The sequence below is a fragment of the Corvus kubaryi genome, unplaced genomic scaffold (assembly GCF_017639235.1).
Source record: "Corvus kubaryi isolate FWS band 111438036 unplaced genomic scaffold, C.kubaryi_AGA036_p1.0 66, whole genome shotgun sequence".
Lineage (NCBI taxonomy): Eukaryota > Metazoa > Chordata > Aves > Passeriformes > Corvidae > Corvus > Corvus kubaryi.
Window position 1 is genome coordinate 31,001,317 of NW_024582054.1, and position 17,947 is coordinate 31,019,263.

The 17,947-nt window shown below is 48.9% G+C and overlaps 1 long non-coding RNA gene across 1 annotated transcript; it reads right to left on the reverse strand.

Moving 5' to 3' along the window:
* Positions 1-562: 562 nt before the first annotated feature.
* Positions 563-16,912, reverse strand: LOC121673864. Its single transcript, XR_006019341.1, has 5 exons — positions 16,612-16,912; positions 13,205-13,292; positions 11,394-11,482; positions 1,556-1,636; positions 563-1,162 (listed from the first exon to the last, which is right to left on the reverse strand). It is a non-coding gene; the product is annotated as an uncharacterized LOC121673864 (long non-coding RNA).
* Positions 16,913-17,947: the final 1,035 nt, after the last annotated feature.

Below are 17,947 nucleotides of genomic sequence, written 5' to 3' on the forward strand. Positions count from 1 at the left end.
TTTGCTGAATTCCTGTTTGTTGAAATTTTTCTTTAAGATGTTTCACATAGTGTCAGACTTGGTTTTGGCAGCCTTTTGAGAACAGCTTGAAATGTTATGTTCCCCTGATATTAAAGGATTTAAACACATTACCATATTACTTCAGATCTGTGTTCCAAGTACCAGGATTGCCTGGTTACGATTTTGATGCCAAAATGAACAACAGTAAATCCAAATAGACTAATCAGCGCAGGTGAAATAGTTTCCCTCACTGAAGCTATATATACCTTAGAGATAATTAACAGCCTGCACATGCCAGCAGGAAAACACCCTTCTACCCCTTAAATTGTGTTTAGGCCGTGGGAAGCAAGGTGAGGTCTGAGAGGTTTGGGTTTTTTTAATAGATACAGTTAAAAAACATGAAATCCATGATGTTCTTATTCACTAAGACATCACCTTAGTGGTTTTCACCATTCCTCCGCCTTTCCCATTCATTGCAGCCGCGTCTCACTCGCTCCATGCAGCTCAGCTGGCAAAGCACAGGGAGTCACCTCCCAGCCAGGGGAGCATCTCCCCTCTCTGCTTGAGGCTGATCCGACTCTGCAGCTGCCAAAGTAAATCCAGTTACCCGGGATTAGCCCTAAGGTACAGCCAACCGCCTTGTTGCCCAATTCCTGTTTCCTTCCCAGAAGCAGCGCGCTCACTCAGTCCTGTTCGCGGCGCTTCCCTTTGCCGTGCTTTGGTTCTGCCTGAGCAGTAGGTCTGTGATGATATTTTCCTGTCCTGCAGATACCAAATCCCAAATTGATCCCCAGGCAGCAGCTCTGCCCCAGCTTTGCTTGCAGCAGGAGCAGAGGATCTGAAACCATCCTTCAACACGGCTGGGAGTAGCTTCTCTCATTTCTCCCTCACGATGCAGCCGGGGGAAGGAGCACCAGGACCACCGCTGCTGGGCTGGCTCCAGCCAATCCCTCGGGAAGGGAATTCTGGCTGTGCAGCCCCCCACGCTCTGGATGAAGTGCAGGGGTTTGAGAGCAAGCGAGAAGCGGAAAGTCTCGGCAGCGTATGTAAATGTCCAAATTCTCCCTGAGCAGCCACCCATGCGGTATGCAGGATGAATCATGTCCTAACGGAGCGCATTCCTGCTACTTCGGAGGGCTTCGCAGATGTGTTCCAGGTCACCCTGGGCGAGAAAACCACACGCAGCCACTGTTCCTTCTTCCCTGGCAGCCCGTGCACAGACGGAGAAAAGGGGGACAGCACCTTTGGAAGTATGGGCAGCTGGCTCCCCAAGCCCCCGCCTTTCACACAGGGCCTGGGGGTGCTGGAGGGAGGATGGGGAGCTGCCAAGGCAGTAGCTGGGGTAGAGCTGGTAGTAGGAAGGCTCGGGGAGATGGGTGGTTTCTCTTGATCTAGCAGGGAGACAAGCTGGGAAGGGAGACAGTGTTGGAAGACAGCACTTATTATCCTCTATATTTGTCTTGATTCTTCCCTGGTGCCAGATCAGAAGGGGATTTTGCTGCTCCAAGAGGCAGAGGTTGGGTCAGTAAAACAAGATTTTAATATGAATACTCACAGCTTGGAAAGCAGAGGTCTCCTTCCAGGCTGCATCCCCTGTTGTGGAGATCTCTGGCTGCAGAAAGCTCAGGGCTGGAATCTTAGGCCAGTATATGGATACAGATCACATTTTTAATATAAAAATACATTTTAGAAGGAAAATGATTCCCAGAAATAGGAATTCATCTGCCAAGCAACGTGCACGTAACTGACTTCACACTTAGAGGTGCCAGAAAGTTCAGGAATGAGACCAACACTAAAAACCAACACACGTGTGAAAAATCTACAGCATTAAAGCCAGATTCAATAAAAATAGCACCTAGTTTATATGCTACAGAAGCTGGCACACGCCTGCAAAAGCTGAAGGAAAGAGATAAAATGTTCAGAAGTTGCACACAGTCCAGAGGAACAGAGCAGCCCTGAAGCAGTGCTGATGGTTACTCAATAACTCATGTACTATATTCTCCTGTGTAAGTGCTTTAGTTCTTCATCCTGCTACTTCTCGGGCAGAAAGACACAATTTGGAATACTTGAGGCTGATCAATAAGCTTTGTTGTGGCAGCCAAAGTGCTTTGTGATAGACCTGGTGTTATGAAAGGGCTCCCAGAACGTTACACCACATCATTTTCTTCCCTAGTCTGTGCACTGACAGCCAGCGATTTCGGTGTTCGTGGTATCCCTTACACTGCCTGCAGCTGAAAACGCAGCCCCTCCCCTGAGGCCCTTACAGTGCACAGAAATAAAAGCAGGCTGGGAGGAGAGAGGAGAGGGGAAGAGGGGAGGGGAGGGAGGCGAGGTGATGTGCCCGGGGCGATGCAGGCAGTGGGTGGCACAGGCAGGTTGCAAAGCCAGGTCTCTGACTCCCCCTGTTGCTTTGCCCACTGGCTCACGCCACCTCCTCGGGAGCCCAATCCCGCTTGGATGCGACGTCCCCTGACAGCAGCGGGAGGACTTGCTGCTGACACCAGAGCTGAGCTTGCTTCTTTCATTTATTTACTGTGCTTACAGCCACCTCCTCATGCCGACCAATAGCCCTGTTGATAACTAGACTGGCCCTGGACCAGCATCCCTGAACCTCCAAGCACTCAGCCTCCAAAAAACTGCTCCCACCCGCATCACCGCGTCAAGGTGATGCACATGCAGGCCCTGGAGGACTCCAAAGCCACCTGCTTCCAGATCAAGGCAGTCTGAGAAAGGTTTGACTCATCTCCCACCAAGTCCAAGGAGCTGAGGAAGAAGGGAGAAATGCTCAGGGTAATGAGGAAGGGTTAGTCCAGAGCCTGAGCTGTGCAAGCTCTTCCATGTCCTAAGTCAGTGGTTTCTTAAAAGAATACATTGAGAACAAATGACAATTTAGATGTCATTCACATCCTTGTGAGATGCTAGTGATTTTGCTCTTTACTGCTGCTTAATCAAACCAAGGCAGGCCAGGGGATCAGAAGGCAGTTCTAAAAGGCCACCCTCAATACCATCCGAAGCACAATTACAATGCACATACAAATATACAAGTTGTCTGTATTAAAAAACATGATCTGTTGTGTTGTATGCATGCAGGTGGATGTGAGCACTGACGGCTTAAGACTAAAAAAATAATCTTAATTTTGAGGTTCACTATGAAGCTGTGCAAGAGGTGCAGCCTCTTCTCCCTCTTGCAGGCAACATATATTAGAACCTGGTCCCAAAACTCCACCACAGACAGGTTCAGATTTCCTCAGAGCCTGTGGCAGAAGAGCAGCAGCGGCAGCAGGAGCTGACTGCCCTGTTAGTCCTGTCCTTGGAGGAGAGGCAGGCTTGAGCAGTATCAGTAAGAGAGAGCTGCAAACCCTGGGAAGGTGATACCATCTGCATTTGGAGGGATTTAGGCACATCACACCCCTATGTGGGGAGTGACATCAGCTTCTGCAGGCTGCTATAGCCCTTCTCCTCCTCTTTCCTACTAGTGTAGTGGTGTTCTCCCCAGAGCTTCAAAACATCGAGGTGTTTTTACTTCTTACACCATCCTCAGGGTTTGGTGTCCCCCAGGTTTGCCAAGAATGCAATGAACTCCAGGCCAGAAAAGTAAGACTCACTTCTACACATCACCCACAAGGACAAGGACTGGGTGCAAGACCACAGCAGGCCCAGCCTCCAGGTCAGTGAGCACTGAGGGGCTTCAGCTGAGCCCCTATGGCATCTTTCCCATGGTTTTTTTTTGCTTGTGACCTCCCCAGGACCCCCCAGATAAATTCCAAGGGGGGAATTTAGGAACTGCTCTCATTTGCCATCTTCCCCACAGCCCTGAAGACCTCTTGATATGAGGTGGGACCCAGGACTTCCAAAAACAGTGGTACCTGGCAGCAGGCTGTTGATAGCAGCCTATTTCGAGGTCTGGCTTTATCAGGGAGGGCCTGGAAGCGCTCCCAGGAGCACAGGGCATGCTGCACATTCCAGGCACAGTGGCCTTGCACTGACCAGCAGTGCTTCAGGATGCCTGGTTCCAGGACAGAGATCACACAGCACCAGCCAGCCCCCCCACAGCTCCAGGACAATTCACTGGCCCCATACAGGGGTGCCAGGAGGACATTTGGCACCTCCTGCTACACTCAGCAGGTCTCAGTAAACCCCTTCTGGCCTCAGTTTCTTGTAGCTGTTGTGGGTTTTTCCCTTGTGCAAACCAAAGGCAGAGTTAACCTGAGCCTCAAGCCAGGACAGCTTCATCCCATTCCTTTGGAAAAGTCAGTCCCAGCAAATGAAACCACTTGACCAGTTGCTCATGGTTTGTTTTTGTTATCCAGTAATGGCAGCAAGCATTGCTCACCTGTACCTAGTGAGAAGTGCTCCTGTTCCTTTCAGATTTCTTCACCAAGACTGAATCTTTTTCACTAACATTTTGAATCAGTTTGGGTTACAAAAGCAAGACTTGTTTCAGGTGAATGATGCTCATGACAAAGAAGGAATAGTCATTTGCTGGTGGCCTGGAGGACCAGCCCCTCAGAATAAAGCACAGGGTAGAACCTATTTCTGTTCATCTCTTAACTATTCTCAGTTATTAGGGTCTTTTTAGAAGCCATAATAAATTAATGTGAAATAAGCAGCTGTTTTTAACATACTCATAGTACTGGAAGGCAGTAGGAGAGCTATACCTAAGCCCAAAACTAGACAACACTCCTGCTTAGGTTTTACCAGAGCCAAGCCCAGCAGAAGAAGTGCCTCCTCCCCTGCAAGCTCTACTCCCATTCCAGGCACCACAGGATCCTGTGTTTCAGGATCCAGGTCTCCACCCTGTGAAATTTGTGCAGAATCATCAGTTTATCTGTATTTAATAAGCACACCCTCTTCCAACATCCAAGATGTCCCTGCAAACACTGCCAACGCCATGCTGAGGTGAAACACTTGATCAAGAGATTGTAGTATTTTGACCTGGAACCACAAGACAACCCCTGTTTCAGAACAATTTCCCACCCATCCAAGGGAGACTGTGCCCAGATCACATTTCCCCAGTTCATTGGGGCATGGAACAGCACCAAAGGCTGGCAGATGCCAAGCTGTGTCACATCTGATGGCTCTTCCCTTTCCAAGCAGCGGATCATGTCATCAAAGGCAACGAGGCTGGCATGACATAATTTGAGAATCCCACTTTATAGCCGGTAGAAATTGAATCCCAACAAGTCTGTCAGTAATGATATATTCCAGATAATACAGGATGGAAATCTCCTGGCCCCAAGTCTCAGTCTTATACTTAAGCAATGCTCTGATTTGTCAACTTTCGCAATTTATGTGCTTTGCAATATTAAGTAGATGGTGAGAGAGGGGAAGTAGGCATGAGGATTACGGCCACAGCTTCCTGTTCAACTTCATTCTTAAGTTCCCAGTTTTAAAATAGAGAAAAAAAATTGGAAATACTGAAGGTCTCCAAGCGAGAATATATATAAATTTGGGTATATCACGTCTATCTATCTATCTATCTATCAATCAGCATTTTATCTCAAATCTGGTCTTGCCTCATGCTCTCCAAACCTTTGGGTCTGATAGCACCGTGTGCAACAAGACACTTCAGGAAAATAAACAAGGGTATAAAATAGGTGTCATTTTAGAAATAAAATTAATAAATGGTCTACAAAGTCAAGAGAATATGCCTCTGGACCCAAATTTTCATAAACTTAAAATTAGGCTTCTGCATTAATTTTCTAGACTACTGCAGTATTATCAGTAAAGCTGATTTTTAAAGAAAAAACTCAGTATAACCCAAGTTAGAGAAACATTTCACTGACCTAAAAACAACCCCTCAAAAAAAATCATACAAATGCATTTCTTAAAAATCAGCAGTTGTAAAAGTAGTTCTGTTTTTAAGGAATTCAAGTAAATATATTCTACATCCCTGTGTAACACAGGCAGGATTTCCAGAGCATCCTGCTCCTGGCAGCTCTCAAGACTGACAGCACAGACCATTCCATGCCAGGTTACTTGAGACCTCAACTCCACACCACACTTCAGTACATGTCTGCATACAAATTGCATTTTGGTGTACCCATAATTATCACAAGCAAATGGCTCCCAGTTGTAACAAATGGTTTTCAGCTGAGTTATCACCCATAGCAAGGACCAGAGGGGCTGTGGAAAAGGAGACAGAAAAGGGAGGGAAACCTTCCTGATGTGCCTTGTACTAGATGCCACCCTCAGCCCTGGCCCAGGAAGAATCCAAAGTGTTTGTTCTCCCAGACAAACCAAATAAATTTTGGGATTTTTATTTGTTGTAACCTAACAAGGTGTTGCAAGAAGAAAAATCACTGGGCTGCTCAGCTCATTCTGCCTCTTAAAGCTTTGGCCTGAAACAGAAACTTGAAAGGTTAATGGTGGTCTTCCTTCAGTCCTGACTATAATGGGTGTTAAAATGTTCCAAATACTTGTATTTTTTGCAAAATAAGAGGAAGCACAAAGAGAAAGATGGGTTATACTTTATATTTCAAGCCCTACTCAGAGGCAGCTTGAACTGTAACTATCCCAAGATTAGCTGATGTTAACCACTTGAAACCAAAACTCCAGTCCCTAAACATCTGGATTTCCATCTCCCCATCAGGACAACAACAGTAATTTCCTTCTTTGTGGCAAGAGGTACAGCTGGGCTGGGATTCACTCATCTGGAATGGCACAGTCAAAATACTGAGGCTAAACCCTAATGATCAAACATATTTACTTATATGAAATATGTATTTAAATTTATAATATATATTTACATATATTAAATATTATGTTTTCATATGTAACATATATTATATTATGTATTTTATATTAGATATACATAATGTATATAATGCATTGTTGGATGCTATGAAACTTTCCCTGTACACAACTGCTCAGAATTGTCCTGGGTGCTCCATCTCTCCCTAAACTGTGCCAGTGCCTCTCATCTCCCTATTCCTGCCCACTTCCTGCACACTGGCACCAGGAGAGCGAGTGGGGCATGACAGTAGAACTCTGCCCTTCTGTTTGAGGAGGCCTTTACCTCCCCACTTGAGTAACACTTGGCCAATTCTTCTCCTCTTCAATCCACGTACAGAGAAGGGAAATTTTTCAGAGAAACATAGAATGGTTTGGGTTGGAAGGGACCTTAAAACTCATCCCATGGGCAGGGACACCTTCTGCTAGACCAGGCTGCTCCAAGCCCCATCCAACCTGGCCTTGAACCCTTCCAGGAGTGGGGCAGCCACAGCTTCCCATTTTAGTTGAGTCAGGAGGACAACTCTTCACCAGTGGTGATGCAGCAAAGGCTGGACACTGCTTTACCTCCTGGCAATGCATTTTAAGAGCCATTCCTAAAACAAACTGCTCCTTTCATTGTCTGTCTCCCAAATCTACCAGCACAGCTCTGCATCCTACAACACTGTCACCCTTCCTGGGCTCCCATGGGTGTCAGTGACCCACCCCACACAACTTTTCTGAGCAGCCACTTCTACCAGCAAATAGATCACACTCGCAAATCACTGCCTGGAAAGTCTGCATGGTATGTGGCTTAATTTTCTTTTCCATAATATGAAATCCAATCTGAAATGCACAGATTAGTTTACTAATCTGTGTAAATCCTATTAATAGCACTTACGCTGCTGTGCTCCCATTCACATTCTAACAAATCTGTTTGGACTGGCTTGGTTTCCCCTCATCTCCTGCAAGATCTTCACACCTGGTTGTGGTCACGTCTTCACAAAATAGCTGGCCACATATGGAAACTTGTGCTTTGCAGTCATCTCTCATATTTTAATTCATGTCCCATGGTCCATCATGTTCTGGATCAAAGCATTAGTGCTGTAAATCACCATGGTGCCATCGAAGCTAAAGGGATTATACAAAGGATCACACAGCTCCAGTGTGGAAGGGCAGAGCTTGTACCCTCCTCTCTCCCAGCATCTCTGGCTTCTGCGCCTGCTCCCACTGCATCCTGCCCCTCACAGCTCCATTGGCACCTCAGTGACTCCATCCTGCCCTGGGCACCTGGCCAAACACCAGCAAAGAACCTGCCTGCAGGGGAGAGGTGATGGCCCATCTCTGGAGCCACTGCCTGTGTTCACAGCAGCCCCACACACATTCCTTTGTCACCTGTGGGTTTAGGGTGGCACACCTGGCACCTGGGCTTGTGACTGCCAGAAGGAGCAGCCTCCTGGGTGGGCTACAATCCCACGAGCTCAGTGTGGACTCTCAAAGAAAAAGCACCCTCTGCTCTACTACAGAATAAACCATGCTCTGTTTGAAACAGTATTTACTTTTCTTATAGTGGACTCCAGTGGCTCCCTATGTCACAGTCACAGTGAGAGGGATCAGAACCAGGAGAGGAGGAGAGCAGGGCTTTCATGCCTGGCTCCAACTTCCTAATCAAGCTGTGCATTAATTAGCTAATCCACCTCCACGCTGCTGTCCCTTGCGCTTCATTTCACCACTGTCCTGAAGTCCTTGTAGCCGAGCACCTTCCACAACCTCAGCATGTCCCACAGCACACCAGTTCCATGTAGAGCCAGGGCCACGCTGTTCCCATGGGCTGAGGGGTCTTTGCCCTTGGGCCAGCCGGAATTTGCCAAAACCAGCCCTTGGGAAGGGCTCTGAGCTGCTGTCACTCCTGACCTTGCAGCTTCCCAGCACCTGCTAATGCATTTCACGTCGTGTACCAGGCAGAAGGGGGTGGATGCAGGACAAGGAGACGTCCTGCCAGGCAAGAAGCTCCCCAGACTTACCAGATGGAAAGTTTTGATGGAGAACAGAACGCGGAAACTCTCAGGTGATGAAAGGAAAAAGATCTACTCTAGATCATCGAAAGGAAGGGGTTTGGTTTAAAACTGCATTTACACAAGTTCACAGTAGGACAAACCCACTCCTGGTCTCCTTGCCAAGGGATCCCTGCTCCTTGCATGAGTCTGTTGGCTGCACAATCCCCACCATCCAGCTCTCCCCAATTCCCAGGGCCAAGCACAGCTCTGAAGTGCTTTCACTGACCTCAATAAAAAGGCCAGACCTACAGTGCCAAGGCAGTTCCAGCACAACCCTGGATACATTTCCAATGGTTTTTCTACCAGAATGTGAAACAAATTATCAGCATAAAAGATTTGTGGCTCTTCTCTTTCATTCCCTGCAGCTGAACTGCCTCCACTCCCTATCCAAAACCATATGGATTTTCTCTCATCACTGTAGAAACTTTTCAAGGTCAATACAGCTTCACTCTCTCCTAGTTTCCCCTAAAATGGTTTTAAAGTTTTAATTACCTGAATAATTCCTGGTGGTTTACTTGAGTGTTAGCTCAGGAATTGTTTTTAATACCTTAGTTTTGTGGAAGAAATATTTTAAAAGCGTTACCCACACTCAAGAAATTTTCCCCAAGTTCTCTTTTACAAGGAGTTCTTACTTGTTACCTGTGTTAAAGCTTGCCTGTAAAACAGCTGTTTGTTTACAGACCTTTACCAGACAGTTGTGAGATATTAAAATGCCACAGAGAAAAAAAAATTAAACCAAAAAAAAAAAAATAGAGGAATTTTTAGAGTGAGAGAGACAACCAGCCAAACACAATATGTGGCCAGACAGAATCAGAAGTGCTGGCTTCAGAACAAACCCAAGAGGCATCAGACAAATCACCCCAGCTACGGTGGTAAGGGTTCACCAGCAAAAGGAATACACAAAACAAAATGGGGGGAAGATCCCCCCCTTCCTCCTCTGCCTTACCCCCAGAAGACCATCTGACACGGCTGATGCCTCCGGTGCATGCAAATGTGCCACTTGGGAAGGGCAAACAGGAATTTTGCCTTCGGTGTCCTGCCCGCCCCACCCTGTGCGGGCAGACCTTAGGGAAAGTGGTGTTTAAAACGCTAAAGGGTGAGATAAGAGCAGGGGAACAGCCCATCTCAGCCCTTTGTACATCCACCAGGCTCCTTTGTAAAATGAGTGTGATTTCTACCACCCTTGCTGCAGAGCATCACGAGCCCATGGCTGGAGACCTTGTCCCAACGTCCAGCTCGTGTGTGCTCACAGTCAGCCTGCGCTCACTTGTCCCCCTGAAAGAGCTCTTTCCTCTTGGATGTGGCTACAGGGGACAGTCACAGTCCCTCTCTCACCCTGCCTTTACTGCACAGCCTGACCAAGCTCTCCCAGAGGTTGGCCTGCGAAAGGTTCCTCGTCCTGATGTCAAAACCTGTGTCACACCCATCATCAGCTGGCACACAATACACCCTGCAAGAGCGCCTCTGGTTTTCTGCACCCAAGGAGCTCATCATTCACCTTCTCCTCCCTGCTGCTCACAATCCTTGAATGAACACACAGGAGAGCTCAGCTTTGCCAGGAAGGTACATCCAAAATGTGAACTTAACTCACAGCTGCTCTTAAATCCTGCCCAAGGACAGACTCACGAGTGCTGGTTGCTCGTTCTCAGGCACTATCTGGGCTCTCTGCCCCTGCCTGTCCCCAGGACAGAGGTTTCTGCCTCTCTGTGGTCTTGGCAGAAGTAGCCATGTGTCCCCTCCATGGTCATTGCTGCACCATTGCACTCTGCAGGAGCAGGTGACTTCAGCCAGGACATCAGGTTGCAAATGTGGTTACAAAGGGTTTTGCTATGGGGGGACAAAGATCTTTTGGAAGGATAAGGTGGATAAGCAAAAGAAGTCACCTCTGAAACCTCATGAAAGCTAAAATCCAAATCAGCCTTTGCAGCCTGGCTCATCCCAGCTTTTGTCTTCAGAAATTCAGAGTTCAATTTCTGCTACAAAATTGTAGTGTTTTATTCCTGCAAATTGCTGTAGCATCTCCTGTTTCCACACACCAGGATGTTAAGGGAATACTGGCATTGCCTGGTGTGATTGTGCTCTGGAGGCAGTGACAGAACAATTTCTATACAGCTTCCTCCACATCAACCCTGCAAAACCCTTTTTTGCCTACCTGGAATGTAAGTTTTCTATCACTCTCCTCTATCTCCAAAGCTGAGTTGCACAGGACCCCATCTTTAGGGAAGCCTCATGGTGATAAAACTCCCTTTCAAATGAATTTTAATAGAACTATTTATAAATAATTTTGGCTGCTGTGTAAAGGATCACAAATCCTGGCCCTTGGTGTCTCCCAGTCCTCCATGCACAGACACAAATGAGCTGCCAACACGCTCCTCAAAGCTGCATCCTGCTGCTCAGAGGTCCCACTGAGATCTGCATGCTTGGGAAGAAATTATAGGGGTGCCAGCAACGGCCATGACCACGTTGTATTTAAAGCAGAGGAATGCTTTGGAAAGTGACTGTGTACAAAAATAATTGTAAAAAACCCCAAATTTTTCATGCCATCCTCATGCTCAGCCTAACAACTCCAAGTGCCCATCTATTACAACTGATAGTAAAGGTAAATTTCTACTACCACGACCTTACCTCAAGAAGTGCAACCCCAAGTGCATTCACAGACGTGCTTTGGGAGTGAGTGGAACTGTTGAAAGTCTCCCAGAACTGAAGGAACTTCACTTGAACATGAGAAAAAGGGGAGGGGAGAAAAAACATAGTCAGTAGATTAGGCACTGATCTGATCCGCTCGGGGCACAAAGGACATTAAATGGAGCTGAAACTCAAATTTGATGAAGCCAAGAGAGAACAAACCTGGATGTAATTAACCTACAAGATTCATGGACACAAGTTATCACAGAGACCAAGAGTTTGTTCCTGAAAACGTGGAAATAGATACATTTATACACACACACACCTGAACATATATAAAAATATGTCTATAACTGTGTTCTCTCAGGGCTGAAAAGGGCTTGACAGCACCATTCAGACTTTCCCCCAGCTCCAAGACAAGATCAAATAGACGTCGGTATTTTCTGACAGATGTTTGTCTAGACCTGTTTTTAAACAGAGAATCTCCCACCTCCCCAGGCAATTTATTCCAACACTTCCTTTTCTTCTTTGGCTTCACACACACAAGCACAGGTATCTTTATCTCAGAGGGTGAGCGGAGCAGCCTCTGATGACTCGCACATCAAAAGGCTTTGTGAAGTCATTTCTCATGGCAAGACCTTTCTTGCAAATGACGTACAAGCCCAAAAGATCCCATCGTAACCTGAGGTGACAGGCTGGGCTTGGGGGACCAGCAGATGGGGCAAAGGGGGCAAATGGGAAAGGAGCGGGATGTTCAGTCTTTTCCTTTTTAACCCATCAGGTTTTTCTGCCAATGAGACCAATTTTGTACATTCCATTTTTAGACTCAAATATTAAGATCCTCTCTTTTTTGATAAAACAAATACACTTTTGGCTTCTTCAGCAGCCACGTTGGAAGAGATGCTGTCCTGTCAAACTTCACTAAGGCAAAGGAGGGGATGAGGAATGAGGCTGTGCAGCTGGAATATGTAAATGGCAGGATGGAGAGTAGCACTTTTCCAGCCACGCTGGATATCTATTACCTCCACTTTTGGACTGACAATGCACCAAATGTTTCATTGCCTGGGGCCTTACAAAGCTGACCAGCTTTTATAGCTGAAAGCACTAATGTAGAAAGGCAATTGGGAATTAATTATTTAATGTGGTTCTCATTGGTAGAAAGCTTCCACCCCTCCTGCATCTCAGCTACCATTATACATATGTTGCTTTTCTTCAGCCTACAGTGATTAGACAGCAGAGGAAAATGATGGCTAAATCCTGTTCCCACTTGCAATGAAGTCCATTAAATCAGCAGATTTGCATTCAATAACCAAGGGCACAGTTTAGCCCCATACTAGGAAAACATCGTTTATGAAAAAAACCATAAACAGATTGCGGCATCTTCATTTCTGAAAATAAACCTTGTACCTCTGCTCCCAAATTCTCTCTCTGGCAGGCAGAATATTCCTACTTAAAAATTAAAATCCACGCAAGTAACCCTATTTGTAGGAAATGAGACCAAGCTCCCTTTAATTTGGCTGTTTGGATGTCTCACTGAAGCAGACAGAAAGGTATATCCTGAATCCACTGCGTGTTGGTTCAGCTCCAGCTTCTCCCTGATTCTCAAGATAAGCATCTATTTCATTTAGAGCCTTTTTAGTTATGACCTGTGAAGAAGCAAATGTCCTTTTGAAGATCTCCCTGCAACAGCTGCATGCCAGAGACTCCCGGCCAAGTTACTTGAAGAGCTTAAGGATCAGGCCCCACATATTTAAAAAAATAAAGTGTAAAATAAGATTCTGCAGTGGAGCTGAGAAGGAGCATGAACTTACCTGTCAGTCATGATACGTGGGAAACTGGTAACTTCTTCCCTGCAGTCACCACCTCCAGAATCATTCCAGATAAAGCTCCAACAGGATCCTGCTGAAATTCAACATAGTGAATTACACCAGGAATTAATTTATTGCAGTGTGTCATATTTTTCCAAACACAAAATATATTTGGTTTGCTTTTTTTTTTCAGCTCTTCAGATGAAAGAAATACGGCTGTACAGATGTGCTTTTCTAAGATCCAGCGGCATGAAACCTGAAATGCCCCAGCAAGATTCAGGAGCTAGTCTTAATCACCATGGAAGCATGACACTTTTGAAGGTCTATGAAATTATACACCCAGGTCTGAGAAAGGTAAACTTATCCGTCTGGGCAGATCTGCTGATAAACAGAGAAAACTCATTTTCTCCTGGAAAGCTGCATTATATGTTGTTTGAAAAAATAATCAATTGTTAGAGACAGGTTTATGCTGGGAAGAGAAAGGAGAAAAAAACCAGCGCTGGCAGAGACTTTGTTTAAGGGAGATGGAAAAGCAGTGTGAAAGCATTCCCTGCAAATTCAAGAGGTGGAAGAGAAGAGGGGCTGAGCATCTCTCAGGGCCAGACAGAGCAAGGCTGGCGACGACAGAGGCATATGGAGACCCACCCAGGGTGCAGACAGAGTAGAGGACCCCCAGACCCCGGCTTACGCAAGGTGACCTTTCCCCTCTCTAAAATTTCAAAGCTGGTGTTGCCGGCGCTGAACAGACTGTGTGCCATATGTAACATGACCTCAGCTCTGCTCTGCCAAGCCACTGATGGCATCACTAATGAGAGGTGAAAGGTCCTCTCCTTGCAGCCAGCTTGGAAACGCACCGGCACAGCGGGTGTGGGATGGGCCCCTCAACACTGGATTGCTGAAGGCGATCACTGCCCCCCAAGCCCATATTCCCACATGTGGGTGCCCCCTGACCCGACACAGGGATGCACACCCATCTAAAAGGGTATGGTGCCTCCTCCCTTGGCCCAGCCGAAACTGGCACAATCCCCCATCAATGGAAATATTTGTTCAGTACCCAAATGCAAAGCACATAGGCAAACAGAGATTGGGATGTAAATCCTGTCCCCGGTCCAGCTGGCCACCCTTGCAGCCCCCAGGCAGCACCTTGCTCCCAGCGTGGATCATGCATTGGCAGGTGGGGAGCAGGATTTGTGCTGGGGGATGGCACAGAGGGAGGAGAACTCCTGAAGTCCCTGCCTCGACCCGGGGAGGACCCCAAATGTAGTTTTTGTTTTTTTCCAAGCATTTTGCACTAAAATCATTACAATGATGTATTGCAGAAAAAAAATTCAACCGTCACCCTCGCTGCGTTTTATTTTTTGCTGTTGTTGTTCCTTTTTTAAAATAAGGGAGTTTGGGGTCATTTTGCAGTTTTCCCGGTGTCCAGCGCCCCCCTGTCCCCGTCATCACCTATGGCAGGGACAGATGGGACCTGCCCGCACGCCACTCCTGAACTCCTTGCCCCAGACACGTGTGGGGACAGTCCGTGTGAGGGTGGGTGGGTGTCACAGATGCGGGTGGGGGTGCACGCGTGGGTGGGGGCGGACACGTGAGTGGGTACGTGCACAGAGGGCTACGGGAGCGTTCACATGGCTCGGTGTGAGCACACGGGGGTCAGCCCACAGGTGAGTGGGTGTGTGCCCAGGGGAGCGCGGCCACGGGTGCCTGTGACACGTGGGGAGCTGCACGGAGGTGTGCATTCGGGAGGGGGAGTGCCCACGAGTGGATTTTGGGGTGTGGGCACACGGAGGGGCACAGGTGGGGGGTGTGTGCCTGTCGGTGGGAGCGCACATGCAGGGTGTGTGGGGTGACACACGGGTGGGTGTCACAGCGCGGGCACGGCCTGGGTGCGGGCAGGGGCTGCGGTGCCCCCCAGCCCCTGTTCAGCCCCGGCACCCCGGGGGGATCGGCCGGGCCGGAGCCGCCTCATCGAGCGCACGGCGCGGAGAAGGCGCCCGTGGTTTGTTTCGCTTCTGCGGGTGACTCATTCCGGGCAGATGTGGCACCGCTGAGGTGCAGCGCGGACCCACCCACGCCCTCAGTACAAATACCCCACCCGCGACCGTGCTGCTGCCTCCCCACGCAGGGCCAGACCCGGCGGGGAAGGGGCTGGATTTGCCCCTCGCTGCTCCTCTGCCGGGGATTCATTTTTACATCGCATCCGGCGCAGAGAGACTCAATTATTCGTTTCAAATATTATTCCGCCCCTCGCCCTCAACACACCCTCATCTTATAGGGGCGCAGACGAAGCTGCCCACGCGTGTTGGGTGGCGCTGGGACATATGCTGCAGCCGACCGAGCAGTGGCTGCAGAGGGGCAGCTGGGGCGTGTTTTTCTCCCACGGAGGACTCGCGTTCAGAGGGAACATCCTGCCGGCTGCAGGGAAGCAGCACTCGAACCGGCGGCAGCTCCATGCCTGGTTTGGCCGCAGCCTAATTCCTGCTGCAGTATCTTATTTAAAAAAAAAAAATAAATAAATTAAGAAAGAGGCAGAAGTTGCAGTTAACATTGCCTCGTGTTACGGCAAATGCTATTTTGCTGAGAAAAGGGAGAAAAACAACGTCGCGAAAACGCGAATCGCCGCGCTAATACCGCGCGGCCGCTGCGCGCGTCCCTGCGCGCCCGCGGGGGCATCTCACCACCTCTTCTGCCCTCGGCGTGGGGATCCCACCCCCGTGGTGGGGCTGCAAGCCCGCCCGGCGTCACCGAGGGGCTTTGGGGCGGCGTGAGCAGCTGGGGATGGAGGGGGTGGGGGTCTCCCCCTTGGCCTGGGGGGACTGCAACTGGTGGGGGGAGCTGCGCACGTCGCGTACCCGAGGGCCGTGCCACGAACACGAACACGCGGGGGAGAGGCAGCAGAGCCAGAGCCGGCTGGAAGGAGAGCCGGCAGGCTTCCGTGCAGAAAAGGAGTTAAACCCCGCCGTTGTCCTTTGATTTAGGAAATGGCTCATCCAATTCAGTTCCAGATTATTCAGGGGCAGGCTGCCTCGCTCGCTCCCTCTCTCCCCACACCAGCCCAAACATCTTGAAGTAATCAGCAGCTGAGAACGGAGACGTCCCCCTGGCATCTCAGGTTAAAGAAGGAGGTCCAGGAAAATGTGGTAGAGCCATTACAAGAAACCTGAGATGCATTCATCAGAGACTCCAATTGCCATCGCATTAGGATTGATTAGAGACCAGCAGTACCGTAATGACCCGGAAAGCGGGGCATACGGGGATTATTAATATCAGACTTCTCAAAGAAAAAAAAAAAAAAAAAAGAAAAGGAAAAACAGAGGGAGGAAAAAACAGAGGAAAAGAGGGAAGAAGCAGGAGGGAAAATTTAAAAAACAAAAGCACATCGCGGGGCTGCTGCTCGGATGCAGACTTACCTGAGAGCACAGGCACCGGCAAGCCGCGTGGACGAGAATTGATCTAACTTCTGGGAAACAAAAGCAAACAAACATGGAAAAAAATCACCTCTGGACCCCCTGAAAACGCCCGCTCCCATGCACGGCTCGCACAGAGACTCCCAGCGCTGCGACTCCGGGGCCGGGCGGGCCGCAGTTAGGGGGTCCCAGCCGGGCGCTCCCCCACCCGGGCCAAAGGACGGCAGTCCCCGGGCTGGCGACAGCAAGGACAAGTTAAAGAGCCACCAAAGAGGAGCAAGGAGACCTCGGTGGCTCGTCTCCTTCTCAGTTCCCTGCGCCAAAACAAATCAGCCCCTCCTGGTCTCGGTTTAAATGTAGCTCACTGGATAATTAACTCCATCTTTCCAGCCCTGCTTTAACTGTTTATTTAGTGTCACCCCGTATTACCATCAATAGCACTTTCCTCTGAACAGGAGGAGCTGGAGGGTTTCACCTCCCAAAAGGAAATTCTTCGTAGCTTAAAAGAATCAGCATTCAGAAGGTACATTAGCAAAGGCCAAAGGGGGCGGGGGCCGGGCGGGCAGGGTAGGGGGGGGGGAATCTGGGGGTCCCATGGCAAAAGCAGGAGGAAATAAGGATGAATGGGGGGGACAGGGACAGAAAGACGTATCAGCCCTCGGAGAGAAAAAAACAACGCGTGATCACCTCTAATGCTTTGAAAAATGTCCCGGTAAGTGCGCGAAGAAAGAGCCCTTTGTGCCCTGGGGATCGGCCACATCGGGAAGGCCTTATCCTCATCCTCATCCTTATCCTGCCCCACCATCCCGGCCCGGCCCTCCTCCGACAGCCCCGGCCCGGCCTGACCCCGCTGGGTGCGGGGGGACCCCCTCGCCGGGCACCCCCGGGGCGCGGGGGCCCGGGCAGGGACACGGCCCCCGCCCCGCGGACACCGGCTTTGTTTTTACAGGTGTCGGGAGGGCAATTTACTAACAAGTAATTAAAGGTCGCACCGGTTTGCAGGCGAGCCGGGCCAGAGGCTCCTGCAAGACAAGAGCGGTGCATATGGAGAGGGGTTTGTTCTTCCTCATTAAAAAATAGAATAATAAAGGAGGGGGGAGGGGGGGGGAAAGAAAATACAAATCCTTTATTGTTGGGGAATAAGCCGGGAAGCTGGCTGTCTCCCTGCGCCTCGCATTCGGCAGGGAAGGCGGCGCGGATCCGGTATCACGTTGCAGATCCTCACTCGAGATAACGAAATGCGATCTATTTTTCAGAAGAGCAAGTGGATGGGAAAGGAGCCTCTACAACACAAACCTCATTGACTTAATGGGTCGGTTTTGGATTTCGCCTTCGAAAG